This window comes from Melanerpes formicivorus, unplaced genomic scaffold (genome assembly GCF_026170545.1).
Source record: "Melanerpes formicivorus ecotype bairdi unplaced genomic scaffold, bMelFor1.0.p_v2 SCAF_2, whole genome shotgun sequence".
Taxonomy (NCBI): domain Eukaryota; kingdom Metazoa; phylum Chordata; class Aves; order Piciformes; family Picidae; genus Melanerpes; species Melanerpes formicivorus.
Window position 1 is genome coordinate 43,637,156 of NW_027142354.1, and position 18,543 is coordinate 43,655,698.

Below are 18,543 nucleotides of genomic sequence, written 5' to 3' on the forward strand. Positions count from 1 at the left end.
CACCTGGTGAGGCCCCAGCTTGAGTACTGGGTTCTGTTCTGGGTGCCACAGTATAGGAAATACATTGACTTCCTGGAGTGTGTCCAGAGAAAAGCAGTGAAGTTGGTGAGGGGTTTGAAGGGCATCATATGAGGAGCAGCTGAGGGAGCTGGGGTTGTTTAGTCTGGAGAAGAGAAGCCTGAGAGGAGATCTTACTGCTCTCTACAGCTACCTGAAAGGAGGTTGGAGTTGATCTCTTTCCCCACATAACCAGTAACAGAACTAGAGGAAATGTGTTTAAGTTGTGCCAGGGGAGTTCTGTACTGGACATTAGAAAAACTTCTTTATTGAGAGAGTGGTGAGGTGGTGGAACAGACTGCCCAGGGAGGTGGTGGAAGTTCAGTGCCCAGGTTTAGTGGTCACGGTAGTTGGGTTACAGTTGGACTCAATGATCTCAGAGGCCTTTTCCAACCTTAATGATTCTATGAAGGAAACTCCACTTCAGAGCAGAATGTACAACTAGACATGACAAGGAGCTAAGAGCACAAACTGAATTACAGGAAGTTTTAGGTTGGGAAATGGCTAAGAAGGCCAACGCCATTCTGGCCTGTACCAGGGACGGTGTGGCCAGCAGGAGCAGGGAAGTCATTGTGCCCCTGTACTCAGCACTGGTTACGCCACACCTTGAGTCCTGTGTCCAGCTCTGGGCCTTTCAATTTAAGAAGGACATCGAGACTCTTGAACATGTCCAGAGAAGGGCAACAAGGCTGGTGAGATGCCTCGAGCACAAGCCCTATGAGGAGAGGCTGAGGGAGCTGGGATTGTTTAGCCTGGAGAAGAGGAGGCTCAGGGCAGACCTTATTGCTGTCTACAACTACCTGAAGGGTGGTTGTAGCCAGGAAGGGGTTGGTCTCTTTTCCCAGGCAACCAGCACCAGAACGAGAGGGCACAGGCACCTGGGGAGGTTTAGGCGTGAGGTGAGGAGATAGTTCTTCACAGAGAGAGTTGTTAGCTGTTGGAATGTGCTGCCCAGGGAGGTGGTGGAGTCACCTTCCCTGGAGGTGTTCAAGAGGAGATTGGATGTGGCACTTGATGCCATGGTTTAGTAGTCATGAAGTGTTGGGTGAGGGTTGGACTTGATGATCTTTAAGGTCTTTTCCAACCTTATTGATTCTATGATTCTATGAAATGGCCTCTGGATTGACTTGGTTTCCTTTTAAAAGCAGGGCACTAAAATAAGGGCCCTGTCAAGCCAAGTGTCAAATTTCAGTTGAAGGAACTCTCACTGTATCTTTGGGCAATATATTCCACTGTATGATTGGTTTTGTAGTGAAGATTGTCTTCACTTACACCTGGGCAAAATATCCCCTGAAGAATTGTGTTCCAGCTGCCCCTTGTCCTGTGCCCCCTTGTGAAGAGGGATGCAAAATGTAGGAGTTGGAAAACTGGCTGGATCTCACCTGAGCCTTCTTTCACTAGGCTGAATAAACCTAGGTCCTTCAAATAAATGCCAAGTTCTCCAGTCCTGCAAACATTGTTTTGGAACTCCAGTAGACCCTCTACAATTTTTCACTTTCAAACTGTCAAGGACCAAAGCTGAACACAGTAATCCTGATGCTCTCTGTTTAATCTATCACTTTGTTACAAAACATGATATTCTGTCAGAGATCTTCAGCCTTAACTCAGAATCACACTGAGGCTTCCTAAAGCCCTACAATGGAAACCAAGCTTGCTTCTTTAGGCTAAGTGTTAGACAGAATTTCTTTACAGTAGAGTGGTGAGACACTGGAACAGGTTGCCCAGGGAGATTGCGATTGCTCCCTTCCTGGAGGTGTTCAAGGCCTTGAGAAACCTGAGCTAGTTAAAGGTGTCCCTACCTGTGGCAGGGGGATTGTAACTGAATGATCTTTAGGGTTGCTTCCAACCCAAACCATTGTATGATCTATTAATATGTAGATTGAGGTGTTCTGGCATCAGACTGCACTTTCTGAGTATAAATGTTTGAGGTACAAAGGGGAAAAATACAGAAACATGGAGTGTGTCATTTCAGCAGACATCCTTCATGGAGAGAGAAAAATTAGAACACTGTCCATTTCACATAGGAAATGGTGAATATAACTCAGGTTTACTAGTGGTTATGGAAGAAAGCTTGGTGGTCTTTCTTTAGTCCCTGCACAGCATTTTCTGCAGTCTTTGTTAAAATGAAATTTCTTTCCCTTGTGTAGCTCTCTAAATGTGAAAATACCAAGAGAGCTGAAGTAATTTACAAAATGGGTACAAGCTGAAATATGAAGCTTTACTTTTCCCAGACAGGAACACCTAACAACCCTGAGGACAGGGTTTTCACTAAGGGTCAAAAATGATGATGAACTTTATCTCCCATTGTCTCTAGAAACCTCTGATGCAATGCTGGATATTTTCCCAGAAAGGTCCAAGTAAAATTATTTATTGCAAATAAAAAGAAGAAAGGGTTATTTACCTCCTGCAGATACATTTAGAATTGGTGGGTTAAATAAACTTAAGACAACAGAAACTTCCTATGCCAAGATGCAAAATGAAGGAAATGTTAATTCCAACTTGAATATTTACATTCAAGAAATTGCTTTTGAAGGGAGTATCTAGCTACTTACAAATATAGATTATATAGATTTTCAGACAACAGAATACCTCTTAAGAAGTTAGCTGGTTGTTTGCTGGACACTATTCCCTAGGCTTAATATATGGCAGCAATAACAAAAGGAGAGGTTGGAATCATCAAAAAATACCCCTTCATTCAATGTGTACTGTGGACTGAAGGATCATTCTCTTCTGTTCTTAGATCTTTACCTATTTCTTGGTGTACTACTTCTAGACTATTTTCTTTCCACCTTTTACTTAAAAGTGTCATTTTTATTGTCAGAAGAAATTCCCTTGGTAGTAGGGAACTTCTACAGTAGTTGCACTGGAATGCAACTGGAGCTTTTTTATTCAGCTCCATAGCTGTGAGGGATAAGGTAAGACACATAGTGTAATTTTATCTTGCTGTGTTTACAGGTTGAATAATATGAAATATGAAAATACCTTCTGAATAATTTCTTACTTTGTGCTCAGTAGTCTATACAGTTGTGCAAATGCCTACAATTATCTAGGAGCTGGTATTTTTCCCTGCACTGACATACATTAGAATTTCCGGTCAATATTTTCTTGTTACAAGGAAACAAGGATTCCTTTTCATTGCCTTTTGCAGGATACACACCAAGGTGTGTTTACTCAGAACCACAGAATGTTAAGGGTTGGAAGGGACCTCAAAAGATCATGAAGTCCAACTCCTCTGCCAGAGCAGGGTCATCTAGAGCAGTCACACAGGGACGCATCCGGGGGAGTTACCTATTTTAAAGTTTATTCTGAAGGTATTTGATGACTTCTTGAAATTGACTGTAAACATTTGTGGAAAACAGAAATAGTCTCAAGGAATTAGGACAGAGTGAAGATTACTCATATTTTCAATTTCTACTCTTTTCCCTACTATTTTACATTTCACAGTATCACAGTATAACTTAGGTTGGAAAGGACCTCGAGGATCATCGAGTCCAACCTATCAACACAGACCCCATGACTAGACCATGGCACCAAGTGCCATGTCCAATCTCCTCTGTAATGGGTTGGGGCAGGCCCCCTCCCCACCACGCACAGAAATAACGACTCAGACAAACGGATTGCAAAGGTGATGGAAAGTTTAAATAGAACAGTGAGTGCGTGCAGAAAAAAAAAAAACAACTAAAAATACAGTGACAAGAGAGAGAAAACCCAAAAACAGACCCAGAGAAACCCATCCCTACCTGAGGGTACACCCAAGACCCTCAGGGCTCCTTCTTCCCCCTCCCATTGCTAGGCTAGTCTCAGCTGGCCAGATCTGAGACTGCCCATCCCCCCGTGGCCTTGGGCCTAGCCAGGCCCAAAGCCAGGAGATCTCTCCCCCATGTTACCGGCTGATGGAGGAGGAAGAAAAAAGGAAGTGCCAGACCCCGCCACAAAACTTATAGTGGTGCAAGGGATCATGGTAGGAAATAACCTAATTTCCTGTGTCCACCCACTGGGCTGGACTTCTGGACACAGGAAGCACCCCGTAGCAGAGGGCAGCCAGCCCAAACTACGACATCCTCTTAAACGCCTCCAGGGACGATGGCTCAACCACCTCCCTGGGCAACCCGTTCCAATGACGAATGACTCGCTCGGTGAAGAATTTCCTCCTCACCTCGAGTCTAAACCTCCCCTGGCGCAGCTTGAGACTGTGTCCCCTTGTTCTGGTGCTGGTTGCCTGGGAGAAGAGGCCAACCCCTTCCTGGCTACAACCACCCTTCAGGTAGTTGTAGAGGGCAATGAGGTCACCCCTGAGCCTCCTCTTCTCCAGGCTCAACAATCCCAGCTCCCTCAGCCTCTCCTTATAGGGCTTGTGTTCAAGGCCTCTCACCAGCCTTGTTGCCCTTCTCTGGACACGTTCAAGTGTCTCAATGTCCTTCTTAAACTGCGGGGCCCAGAACTAGACACAGTACTCAAGGTGCGGCCTAACCAGTGCAGAGTACAGGGGCACAATGACCTCCCTGCTCCTGCTGGCCACACGATTCCTAATGCAGGCCAGGTGTGTCAGTGGTTTCTGATGTCCTTTATAAAATTTCCATGTGGTTGAACAAGTTTGTAGCTCAGAACTACAAAGGGTAACTCTCAGTACTACATGAGTAGAAGCCAACATGACACTGAATTTGCACATTCATAAATTTGAAGTTGTATACATTGCAAAAATAATTACTCTCTAAGTAATTGGTTCTGAGTGTCCTATGCTGCACAGAATTGAAGTAACAAAAGTTTCTGTGATTATGCTGGTGCAGAACTCAACAGTTCTCATATGAGTTACTTAAAGTTAAGAATTGTTAGGGAAGGAGTAGGGAAGATATCATCATTGCTGCACTACACAGTCCCATGTTACAGGAGTAGATAAAGTAACATTTGTGTATAATAGGAATATGATGATTACTGTAAAGAAATAGTGAAAAGCAGCGAGAAAACATAGTCAGCTAAGGTGAGAATTCAGCCATTAGAAGAGATGGGCATTATAATAGAGGTCTGTGCAGTGAAGAGTGAAACCAAAGGGACCAAACCATTTCTTTCTCATGTGGATGTGATTGATTTTCCCTTTTTTATTTTCAGTTGCACTCTTAGGCTATAAACTTTATGTACTGATTTTTTCTAATTGTCCACTCCAAAATGTGAAATTTGAAATGAACAGTGTTTCAAAGGAAAGAGAACTGACCAGATAACCAGTTATTTTAACAATTATCAGAAATGTTCTTACTGAATTATTTTCACTCAGCCTGAACTGTGTTCTTAAAAAGAGTGCAGTCTGGAGTCTTTGTTTCACTTGTTTGTGATCTTTGCTGGTTTTAGTTAAGCCCTTTCTCAAATCTGGGTTCACTGCTATCCCTTTTGTCCCCTAATTTGTTTTTCCAAATCATATAGGAAGTTTGTAATTCATTCTTTAACTTAAAATTCCATTGTAGCAACAGCTACAATGAACAGAGGAAACACATTCCTAACTGTTACGCTGGTTTAACAGCTTGTCTTGCCTGAATTGGTATTGATTTTAAAGCAGGATATGGGTTGCTATAACAATCCTGTACTTGAATGTTCGAAGGAGAACAATGCTAAACTATTGCTTTATAAATTCTAGAAACTCTAAACTTTATACTGAAACTTTCAAATGTCTCACATGATTTACATTCTATTTCTAGTTATGATTAATTTCTATTGTTGATAGGTTGTGTGATAAATTTGTAAAATTAGAGTTTAGTGCACTTCGTGTATGTCTGACCCAAGGTGCTTTATCTGTGGCTGCATTGCTCAAAACAAAAGAAAAAAAAAGGAGCAGTTTCATATATGCATCTCAGGGCAAACTTGCCATTCATGGAACAGCAATCTGAAATGGGTGACAGTACTCACAACCAGCTGCTTGACACACAGGCAGGTGCAGGAGCACTAGGAAATGTCACACTGTCAGATGCAGCTTCAGAGAGTGCAACTGGCAAAAAAGCTTCTGGCTGCAGCTAACACCCCAGGCCACAGCTAACACCCCAGGCCATGCCATCCCTTAGCTTGAAACCATTGCTGAGCTGTCACTTTAATAAATGAGTAGCCACTTTGTTTTGATCAGCATTGTCAGGGCTTATTTCAGAAGTGATTCTGATTCCATTGTGCAGCCTAGCCCAGCCAAAGTCAATTGGTGCAATTTCAAGGTGAATTTATTCATTCTTTATAAAGGTTCTATGCACGAATATATCAAGACAGTTGAATAAATTGAAATAAATAGACTTGGAGTTGCGTAGTCTCATAGTAATTGAAATAGTTTCCCCCCAGTATATTTGTAGTAATAATACTACCTTTATGAACACTGGACTGTCTACAGATGGGAAAGGGTGGAATTACCATATTGATAACATATTTGGAAAATGGAATTGGGACTAATGTGTTGAAAAGGGCAACTGAAAGTTGTCCTTGCCTTCAGCTTCACACTGAAGATAAAGTTAGAATAAAGTCTGCTGCCAAATAATGATGACTAATTAATTCCTTCTTCCAGTGAGAACTGCTTTCAACTAACTTTCCCTCTGTTTTTAATGCAGGTGTTAACTTTTAGAATAGAAATTTTATGGGTAATAACATGAAAACAGATAAATTCTTTAACAGTGCACTGTATAAATGGCCTGTGTTCCACAGTTTTAGGATAGGGAAACAAGTAGATGGTGTCAAACTTCTACTGATTTTTTAATTACTCAGAATATCAGGTTTTGGTTTTTCTTTGTTGTGGTTTTTTTTTTCCTGCATATTAGTACCAAATGTCTGCCTCCTTTCTTCATTTAAAAAAATTTCCATATTGAAAAAAAAAAGTCTATTAATCAGAAAATAATTTAAGCTGTAAAAAAGACATAAAATGTTCTTTCTTTTCTACAGGGAGGAGAATGCATGTGAGGCAAACAGAAGGTATCAGTTAGAAGGCAACAGTTCTTTACTCAGGTGGGTTTTCAAAGTTGGCAAGTACAATAGCTATCAGAAGGGCAATTCTGATTTGAGTCTTTCTTTCAACTGCTCTCAACAGATGTTGTCAGGACAATGAAGGTTTTGAAAGCTTTTCAAAGGAAAAGTTTTGTTGTTTCTTTATTATGCTTCTAAAACAATGCACCAAAATAATCAGAATGATTATTATATCCGTAAGAGGTGAAGATGTTTTTTTCCTTCCTCCTTAAACTGCTTTAATGTCATCAAGTGCCTACCACTGACTTCATCATGAGCATGATGATTCCTTCCCCTGTGCACTGGCAGACAAGGACTTGCGAGTGCCACCTTGCTTCCAGCATTGAGGTGTAGATCAGAATTTATTCTTTGCATTCATTCCATGTGGAGGAAGGAGTTTGGGCTGGGTCCAGGCTGTAGCTGTAAGTCTGCAAACTGTCTTGCCTGGTGGCAGGAGACTTGGATACAATTTCAGTAACTTCAATGCAGAGTGGAAAATCTGCTTTAGAGGAAGGGCAGGGAAGAGCAGGGATCTGCAACAGGAGGCTAGGGAGAGATGGGAGGAAGGCTAATCAAGACCCTGTCAGCATGGTGAAGGAGGCATTGAAGCCAGTGAACACATGCTTACTATTGTGTGCATATCTAATCAGAAAAGACAACAGTGTTCAATATGTGACCTTTTTTTTCCTTTTCATTCTCACCAATCATAACACAATCTTTCATAATTAATGTGCTAAGAATAAGCAAAAGAAAGGATTAAGTGCCAAAGTAGTACTGTTGTGACTGGGAGTTTAAAGTTTTCCACAGAAGTCAGGGAAGATGTTTGGCTGCTGGAGCCCCTACTTGAAAGATATTTTAGTAATTTGAAATGTTCACAACAAATAGTTGTGAAGCTGATTATTATTTACAACATAGAGTGTATTTTGTTCAACAGTTGGCATCTAGAGCTATAATTAACTAATGACTGCAACAAGCCCTTTTGATTTAAAAGAAGAAAGAACTGTCTGAAGTGTCATCTCAGAAAGTTCATTTATGGTTTGTTTTTGTAAAGAAAAAAGAGATTCTGGACCTAATAACCTTGCACAGTAAGTTTTGTTCTGGAGGAAGATTTTATAGATAACTTGCATATCCCCTTAAAAGAAAAATCAAAGTTTTTACAGTGGCAACGTCACCTTTGTAACTGGGACAAACTGTAGTACTGTGATAAGAGGAAGATATATATTTGACTTTAGGACATCATTTTTTTTCTCAAATCTTGATTAGTAGGTGGCAGGGGAATATAGCACTGAACTGTATGCAAAGATAACCAAGATTTGAAATATGAGTGTTTTACTAGTGTAGAAGATGAAGATGACAGTTGTAATCTCTTAGAACTTGAGTTTTGGGCCATTCTGAAGTGACTGATAGTGTCTAGGCAAGGTCTGGTGATTTGAGAAGCATTATGTTACATTAGGCAAATGTGAAACCTAAAAGTTTTAGTCAGTCCTTATCTGTAACTTGTACAGCTCAAGGGAACTTATCTACTTTTGGAAGGTAAAGGAAAAATGTGGAGTAGCTGCAGTAAATCTACTGTAACTTATCTCTTTTTACATCGCCTTCTGGACATGAGCTATGCTTAGTAAATTACACAGCCATCAGGAGAACAGGAATTATTCTTTCCATCATGAACAGCATCCGTGGCAAGCTTGGGTTAAACACATGCATTAACACGTGTTATCACACGATAACACTGCAATTAACTTATGGACCCAAAATATTTATATGTTTGAATCCATTTGTTTTAGAGTATCTTGAGAGCTATAAAAGAAATAGTCCAACGTTAATTCTTTCCAAACACTTGAATGAAATCAAGGACATTCACTAAACTTCAATGCAAGGGAAGTGTATAGCACCACTGTGAAAGGTGAAGAGTACATGGTTTTTCCCATATTACATAAAGCCTTGCCTGTGATGTATGGCTGATCCATCTAGTGACTAATTCTCTTGACTGCAGCAGCCCCTATCAATTAGGGAACTACTGCTGAGCAGCCAGGAATGTCTCTGTCAGTATTTCTTTATATAGTTGTGAAAATCAAGATCGATTCTGTCTGCTGTTTGTTTAATACTGCATTTTCATTCTCTTCAGCATAGCTAATCTGGATTTACTTGGGATCAAAATCAGCCTCTATAAATGACTGTGAAGTATTTTATTAAAGGTTAAATAGATCTTTCAAAAGCCTAATTTCTCTATCAAAAATGTAACCATTTTGTTCCCCTGACAAGTCTCTGTTGAGGCAGAATGCATACAGGATTTAAGAGATTAAACAGTTCAAAATCTAAATTAATATAAAATCTAATTTAAAAAATTGGAGAGAGTGATTAGATTTGTTTTTTAAGTTCTTTCAACAAACCCCCCCAAACTCTGAAGAAGCTTTAAGACATTTTCATGAAGATATTTTAGAACTGACCTATATTAGAAAGTGGTTCCTATGGTATAGTATGACTTAGTAGTAAACTCATGTCTTTTTTTCTGAGCATACTTGAAAAAAAACAGTGTGATAAGTAGTACTCCTTTAATTGCTAGATATTTTCAGGCATTTCTTTTGGGTCAGCAGCACTGTTAGATTTGTGGGTTTGTGGCATCAGGAAAAACTGCATCAGGAAAATCATCCTCTACCCCAAAACTGTATTTGAAAAGCATTCTGAGGTTTTCCTTCCAAACTTAACTCCAGATCTGTTTGAAGCCTTGTGGGAGCTATGCAGAATTGTCTTTTGTCGCTGTTTCATTATTTCTTTACTCAGCCATCAGCAAAAAACTTCCTCTTGCCAATAGTGAGCAGAAATACAAGGAAGGTGCTTATTAGTAATACACAAAATTCAACAAATTTTAAATAATAGCCTTAGCAATCAGATAAATTAATTTTTAAAACTGGTTGAAGACAAAGATTAAATAGATGCATTTATTCAACCATGACCATTCTGAGTTTCATGTCCACTGGAGTGTCAGTCCTGACATGTTATTAAAAAGATCAAATATGAAGAAATTTAGCTAATGAAAGTGGAAAAAAATCTGTAATGTAATTGATTGTTACAATCTTCAGCCGCCTGTCTGCCACCTGCCATGCTCCAGTAAACTGTGCTTTAGGAAAGGCCATTGTGTAATAACTTTTTATATTGCAACAAGATTATGTTTTCTTGCATTGACACTCAAGCACAAACATTTATCATTAAATGAGGCACTGTGCCTACACTGCACCTTTTTATGAGTGATGCAGCTGTTTTCAGAATGTGTATTGTGCCCTTCCCTTTTTAGCTCTCCTTAACATGAATGAGTGTATAATGTTTAATGGTGTACAGACAACAATGAAAGCAAAAGAATGAGAAGGTCTGAGTGTGGATTTGCCAGAACGTTGGTTCCATAATTGAGAACTTATTATCAATTAATATTCTCTGTTATATTGTCCTTGTGAAAGGAAATTGTAAAAGCAGTGCCATTTAGTGCCCACATGCACTGCATTCTGAAAGAATGACTACATTTCTCTTGTTATCATTCACTGTGCTTATGCTGCTTTACCAAGAGGATGAGTAATTCTGGAGATACTACATGTAGCCACCTGTGTTCTGAAAATTACTGAGTCTGATGCCTTGAGTAGTTTTCTCATTGATATATTGCAGGCAAAAACATGGTAGTTGGGAAAAAAGTTTTTTTCAAAAGGTAAAACCAGAGTAAAAATGACTCAGATATTGTCCTGAATTCTGAGATGTGCATCTACTCCCCTGTGCCCTTTCACCTCTCACTTGCTTCATTGCAGCTTCTCAGGTTTTTTAATTTCCAGTTTATGAGATAGCATGTAGGCTCCCATATGGGATAAGAATGATAGAGATCATAGCACTGCTAAAATTAGAAGTGATTGGAACATAATGTCATAAAAAAAGAAATCTTCAAGCAATATGCAGGAGTTTGGCCAATACTTTGTAACCAAGTCACCTGAAAGAACCCCATTCTTCAGTATTGCCTTACACAGGATACCACAGCTTGTTCTAACTACAAGAGCAGAGATGTCTTAGAAAAGCTGAAAGATGTTCTGGAGGACTTCAGCCACCTGTCAAATAATATGCAGGCCAAGAAAAAGCTAGATATATTTTCTAATTTTCTTTGAGAATTAATTGGAAGATGTCTTTTTTCCAAGGCTGATGCTATGCAATAACTATAAATGAAAAGGTAGTAAGTGACATACAAGCACTTAAAAAACTTGCTGAACTATCTAATATCCAAAGCTTTGGTTTGTTTGATTTGAAACTGACGTGGTGCAAAATTAGAAGCTAGTTTCCTATTTAAGCATGACATGTTGCTGTCAGGACCATTTGGTTGAAATTCTTTAGTCAGTTGACCAACCACAAGGCCAGTCATGAGCAAACTTAAAACTGCCTGGCAGTTACTCAGCAGTTCCTCACTCTTGTTTACTGTGTAAATAGTGTGGTTTCAGTGAGCTACAATCTGGTTATTGAGAATGGAGTTGGGTGTGGTACCAAAGCTGGCCTGCAGTAATTATGTGAAGTGGTAGATGGTTTCAAGGGTAAATGTCTGCTTTTCATTCCTGAGCTGTGTGGGGATGTTCTATGAGTTCTAGTGCAAAAGATCTATAATGCTCTGGATTTTAACATGATCGTTATCCAACTTTTGAATCTCAAAAATATACCAAGCTAAACATTTTGATGCCATTGCTGATGCTTTACAGCAGTAACTATTTAACTATTATTATTAGCAGTAACTATTAACTATTATAACTATGCCTTTACATAATGGAGTGGTTTTTTTTGGTTTGGTTTATATTTATCAATAAAACCATAGCCAACTTGTTAGATGCAACCTGGTATTAATAGGAAGGAAACCCCTGCCAGGCTTCAGGGATCTAAAATGTTTCTGAAAGCAGTCAATGCTGTAGCATCACTTCTCTCAGGAGACTGTTGGTTGCTTCTTCAAATCCTACTGTGGCAACATCACAGCTTTTAAGGCAGTGACCAAAAGGAAGACGGTTCTGCTCTCAGAAAGATTGTCTTTTTAGGGATAGTGAAGTGAGGAGGAGGACAAGGAGATGGAAAACCTGCAAGAAAGTAATAAACAAGAGATGATTTTAAGTTGGGCATGGATCACTGTGCTTTCCATTATCTCTGGTGCGAAGCAATGGGATAAATTTAGAACAGCTGTATTCCTTGGTGTCCTCAAAATTAAAAATTCTGACACTGTTGAAATCTTGAAGTGTTTCACAAGGCAAAAATAATCATCACTTCATTTTCTAGCACATTTCTGTGTGAAGCAGGTGCTTCTATAAGTGCGACATTTCAAGGGTCATATAGGCATGTGTCTGATCAGTCTATTTTTTTTAATATCTGCAGCATTTCAGTATCACATTGTTACAAAAATTCTACAATATTTGGTCAAATTAATTTGACCAAATTGAATACTTAGTGGAGATTCATTTCAGGCATAGTTTCAACAGATACATTAAGACTGACATGCATTGGTCTTGGACAAGTAGATTTCTCTGATGCAAATTCACATTGCTATATGAACAAAACTAAACTTTAGGCATCTTTGGATCTTAAGTCATTCACAAGAGGAAAAAACTCCAACTAAAGACTTTGTATGATTAATTCTTTATGCCAAGAGTAAGATGGTGCATTTCTCTTTTCATAGGGAAAACAAATGGGCATCAATTCCAGCACTGATTTCTGATTATAATTTGTCCTCATTGTTTATTTCACAATTAGTGTACATAGATTAATAATTACAATTCATGAACCTAATAATTTATGCATTAGTATTTAGCCCTTGTCGTGTCTTTTATTTTTGCAATTAATTGTTTTAATAATAGAAAGGTTAATTGCACTATTCATCAGAACTGCTTGCTTTGAAATGGTAGACAAATAAGAATCTTCAAAGATAAAGGGCATACTGACTAGTCTGAGCTGTCATTCCAGCCAAGGGGAACTCAATAAAATAGCCTGGCAGGTTCACTCAGTTCCTGAAATCTTGGGAGATCACAACTGATTCCATTCAAAGAGAATGGTATCAAAGTCTAGATCACTGAAAGTAAATGCATACAATAAATCGGTTTTGGCCGTTATCTTTATGTTCCCTGTGCATTGTGGCATGCTACATAGACAAGCTCTCCAGCTTCCCTTCAATGGTGGTGTTTAAAATGTGTCTTCAGACTTTTTAGGACTGCTGTGGAGAACCTGAGTGCTGCGTATATCCTGAGTAATCCTTTTTACTGCAAGGCCAAATTGTTGCTGACTGAACTTGTCAGCTAGTAGCTGCTCAGCCATTAAACATGTGATAAAAGCAAAGCCACAATTAGTTTGTGCATGTGGTTATATGTATATGAAGTGATTAATGGCTTTGTTGTGACTCATGAGTTAAATATTAATTAAATGGGAATCAGGTGTAAATGACTGGCAAAATTTACCAGATTTAGATTTTAAGGTCCATCTCAATTTTGATTTACTGAAATATTTGTCTAGGAATTCATTTATTAAGGTGAAAAGTGATTGTCCTGATACAATGGTGCTGAGTTTTTTTATATATACGTATGTAAAGTCAAGAGTAGTGTATGCTTAGAGGAGGAAACAAATTGCTATTCTGGAGTCAATCAGAAGTATTTTAACACAGCCCTTAGGTAATCTTCATTTATGCTGTTGAATGAACCCGTAGCTGTTCCAGGCACAGGAAAAGAAAATTGTGCTTGGTGTTCAGAGCTGTCAGCCAGATCCACCACTTAGGCTAATTTGAAATCTGCAGAAAATATAAAATTTTACATTTCCTGTTTTGCATCTGTTTACCACCAAGACTATGCTATTTATTGAATAGAATCTTACTTGAAGATACCAGAATCACTGGCTGAATGAAAATTGTATTCTATAAACAAAACTATTAAAACTATCTCAAAGTTTTGCTAGGCTTATAAGAAACGACCCAGAGTGTCTTCAGGCAGAAATTTTTGCTTCAGCTATCACATACTGAAATGAAGAGCAGATGGAAGATCAAAGGAAAAGTCATGCAGGTTAACCATGTCAATGTAACAATATTAACAAGGCAAGTGTCAATTTTTCTGCAAAGAGGATTATAAAATGGCAGACTTTATTGAAATCTACACCTTTCCCTTTATCTGTATGAGTGTCTCAATTTCAACTAGCCCTAGGATGCTACCAGTGGTAAACTAAGTGGGAGTTGTCTGACAATTCCCACCTTCAGTTAGACTGAAGTCTGTATTAGTAGAGACTTTTCTCAGAAAATATGCAAAAAATCATTTAAATTCCCTTTGTGCTGAGTCTCACAATTGAGTTGTGCAGGAGACTTTTTTTTTTTTCTTCTTTTCTGTTTTTGTTTTTTTTCCTACATAAGAAGGTAGCTAAAGGACTGCTGAAAGGATGCCAGACTGGTTTCAGATCTGGCCATGAACACTAGAAAGCATAAATCTCTAATGAAGGTATATTTTCATGATCAGATAGTCAACAGCATCCTCTCAGGAAATGCATATTTTCTGTAACCTTCAGTACACTTTTCCTGTCATTGTTGGCCTAGAGCAGGAGTATTGCACATGAAATGAAAGTGGGGGACTAAAAATACACACTGAGAAGAATAAAAATCCTGTGTTAGAAAAGAAAGCTGATTGTAAATAGATGCTAATTAGGTTTTGTTAGGCTATGACCTTTTAACTTGCCTTCTTAAAGCTGTATTTTGTAATTCTTCATGTAATTGCATCTGGACTGCAGAGGGTCTTCCCTTGACATACTGCAATGAGGGTTCTGTTCCGTGGAAACACTTTTGATGGACTTTCTTCCATTGACGTCAACATACATTTTAAAATTCTTTTTCTGGGCTCCAAAATTATATCTGTCTTTTCTACTTAAACACTTGAGTTTCATTTCTCTTTTCTGCAGGCCTGACTGCCATTTGCAGAGGACCAGTGCTTTTCATTCCAAACACAAAACATACTCCAAGGAACAGAAAAGGAAAAAAGAAATCAAATGTTTTTATTAGATCACTTTCTGAATTCCAGTACAAATACTTTTTACAAATTGTGCATGTGCATGCATACATATTTAATACACTGTACTGTAGGGTTTTTTGCCAATCTTTTGCACAATCTTTATTCTTCCTGAGGTCTCACAGTAGTTGATGTTCAATATCAAAGACTTTGATAAATTCAGGAGACTAAATCTTCAGTCACTTTTTCCTCTATATGTGATGAAAAAGCTTCCTTGGGTCTTGATGGAAATTGGCTGAGATAAATTCTCAAGTCCATGCTGAGAAGTTACAAAGCAGAAGGGGCAGGAGGCAGCTCTAGGCAGCAGTCACTGTCCCACACTTGGCTGATGCTGCAGTCATACTGAACTGTTGGGCAAGTGTCTGCTTTAAATCACAGACTATTGAGGGATGCATGCAAAACAACATAGAGACATGGTATACCCGAGCTAACTGTAATTTTGCAAAAACAGCCAGGGAGAGCAATGAGAGTATAATGGCACAGGCTTCCACAGCTGGGGATGGAGCAGGCTGTGGCTGAAGAATAGCAATTGCCATGATCTGAGAATTAAATGACCTAAAGCTACACACTTCTGCAGTGAGAGTTTTGTGTGCGTTTGGTGAACGGATGTTTTGATTTTGTTGGTGAGACCTCAGCCGGAGTACTGCTTTCAGCTCTGGGGCCCTCGATACAAGAAGGACATGGACCTGATGGAGCAGGTCCAGAGGAGGGCCACGCAAGTGATCAGAGGGACTGTGTGCTCAAACCCTCTCATTTAGCTTGGTCCAGCTTTGATCTAGCATGCAGCCCTTAGCCAGGCTGCTTCTGAGATGTCACCTTGACTTCTCCCAAAGGGGTGACTCAGTCTTGCAGAGAATTTAGGAGCAGCTGTCGATGCTATTGATAATTAAAAGAACAGAATTGCTAAACATCTTTTTTAATGTGTAATTTCCATGCAGCAATAATATTATTTTTATTTTATCTAGAGATCAGCTAATTTCTGTGACTGAGTTGTTTGCTAGTACTGTAAGCTTCCTCTAAGAAAAGCGTAACACCACTTAAAAATATAGTTTGTGTATTCCTAGCTGACATACTGTTTGCAACAGCATACTGCTAATTCTGCTGCCTGCCTTCCTCTGCTGCAGCATGCTTACAGCTCATATGTCAGAAATTGAACTTTCTGATATTTATTAGTACTTTTAAGTGGTAATCAAAAGTTACCTATTGGAAAATGTAATAATTACTTGTACCAAGCAACTACTCATCTCCACCACAAAAATGGATTTTAAGCACCAAATAGAGGGTTTTCTCCTTTGACTGTGCTGATGCTGAAGGCATCAGTTAAATTAGAACCCTTTGATATGTTAATTATTTATTGTTGTAAATTATGCATCCTCTAAAATCAAAGAGACACATAACCTATAATTTATTATTCATTTGGAATGAAAACTTGTCTTCACATAACAATTTCTCTGTTAGGTATGGAGTTGTGAACTGTTTTAATATGGGCTACAGTTAAAATGTAAGATTGAGGTTTTTCTGAACATCATCTCTAAGACACAGTTTAACCCCCTACAACTTCTTTAATAAGCTTCTAAGTTAATTGAGTAATGTACAGTTATGGATTAATTAAACATAAGCTTAAAGAGAGTCCAATTTCATTTTTATATCTGTTACTAGAAGATGGGTAGGTGAAAGTACATTTTGTATTACAAGAGCTCTGAAGAGCAGCTGCATAGGATTTCCTGTACAGCAAATTCTGCAAATCTTGATTCATTTTGATTTTGAAGAGGAGGCTATCAAATCCTTGAACTGTGTTTCATTCTTTGGATTTGTTTTATTCCATTTCAAAATTTAGAACATCATTCTGGGGTTTGGATCTAGACAAATAATTTAAAAAACCAGGTGTGTGCTGCACGATAAGAAACCCTGGATATTTGTATAACTAACAATATAGTAAGCATTTGCAGCCCAAAATTTCCTATTCTCATTCTCCTGTTTGGTCACTGTGCTTTCTGTTGCTGTAGATGCAAATTCTTGATTGATAAGATCTTGGAGCTTCTTAGGGACTACTTTTTTGTTCCAGAGAAGAGATTGATTTTGTTTCTCATTAAAAGAAAAGGAATAGGAAATGGTGATGCCTATGTAATATCCATGGACACAACATGTATTTAGCACTCCTAAAATATTTGGGCTGGCACTAGTGACTAATTTTTATGTCCTTATGTCTAGTGTTTTGTCATAGAAAAATATGTTACATTGCAAGTTTGAAATTTAGAGTGAGTAAAGAAGAATGAACAGAAATGCAGATGAACACAGGTAATGACTAAATGCTTTGATTTGTTCAGAATTGTTTTGATTTTCTTAAGCTACTAAACATCTAGAAATATTTCAGACTTGATATGCAACATTTAGTACTAGTACAGAGCAAAATATTTTAAATCACTCTGTATGGAAGTTTATATACTAAAGGCAAAATCTTTGTAGACAAGACTAAGAATTCTGTGCAAGAGCTGGTTTTGGAGAAGTGCCCAAATCAGAAAGTGTGTGGCACCCTTTGAACAGGCCAGTACACCTTTCTGCTTTTGTGTTGTAATAAAATAGTAGCCCAATAAGAATGCGAGTGAAAGACAAATGCCAAATTTACTACTAGCAACCTGATTAGTGGACAGAAGATTGGCAAAATGGATGTGCATCATTAAGATTATCTGCTGAGGAGTTCTTGCATGGGTGAGGAAGGTGCCCACTTATGTGATGTATGCAAGACTCATGTGCATATATGTAAATAAAAATAAAAGACATGTTTGGTAATGATTTCCACTTGAAATGTAAAACTGAGCCTTTTCTCTAGAAGCAGCATATGGTGATAACAGTGCAGTTACTATAGCAAATCCTGCATTCCTTGTAGTACAGCCTCTAAGATGAAGCAATGTTTTTTTTCCTCTATACCATAAAACTCTTTAAAGCTGCTTGTGTGCATATTGGTATTACACACTGATTTATTTTTTTGTTTAAGAGAGAAAGGATCCAAAATAAGAAAAGATTTTTTAACAGTTCTTGCAAACTCAGCAGGGAAGCCAATGTCTGTCAACTCTGTCTGAATGTGAAATATTTTGAACAGCTCCAGAGCGCAACTAATGTTTCTAAGGCTTCCATATGGAAAGGTCAATACAAAGAAGCTGTAGGCAGTAAGTCAAAATAATAGAAAAAAGTATATTCTTCCACCAGTTTGGTTGTCTTAACAAGCTCAGCTATTCACTACTTAGAGTGGTCAGTGCCAGAATAAGAATATAGTTAACTGTGGTAAAGATAATGTAAGTTTCTTTGTATGTCCCTGCCCATGGCAGGGGGGTTGGAACTAGATGATCCTTGTGGTCCCTTCCAACCCTGAATGAAACTATGAAACATCAGTAAACGTAAGCTCTCAGTACATCTGTATTTTGGTGTAGCTTGCTGTCTCTGTTCTTTCATTTCAGTTAGCCATTGCTTTTTTTCTCCTTCAGATAACTTTTCCTGT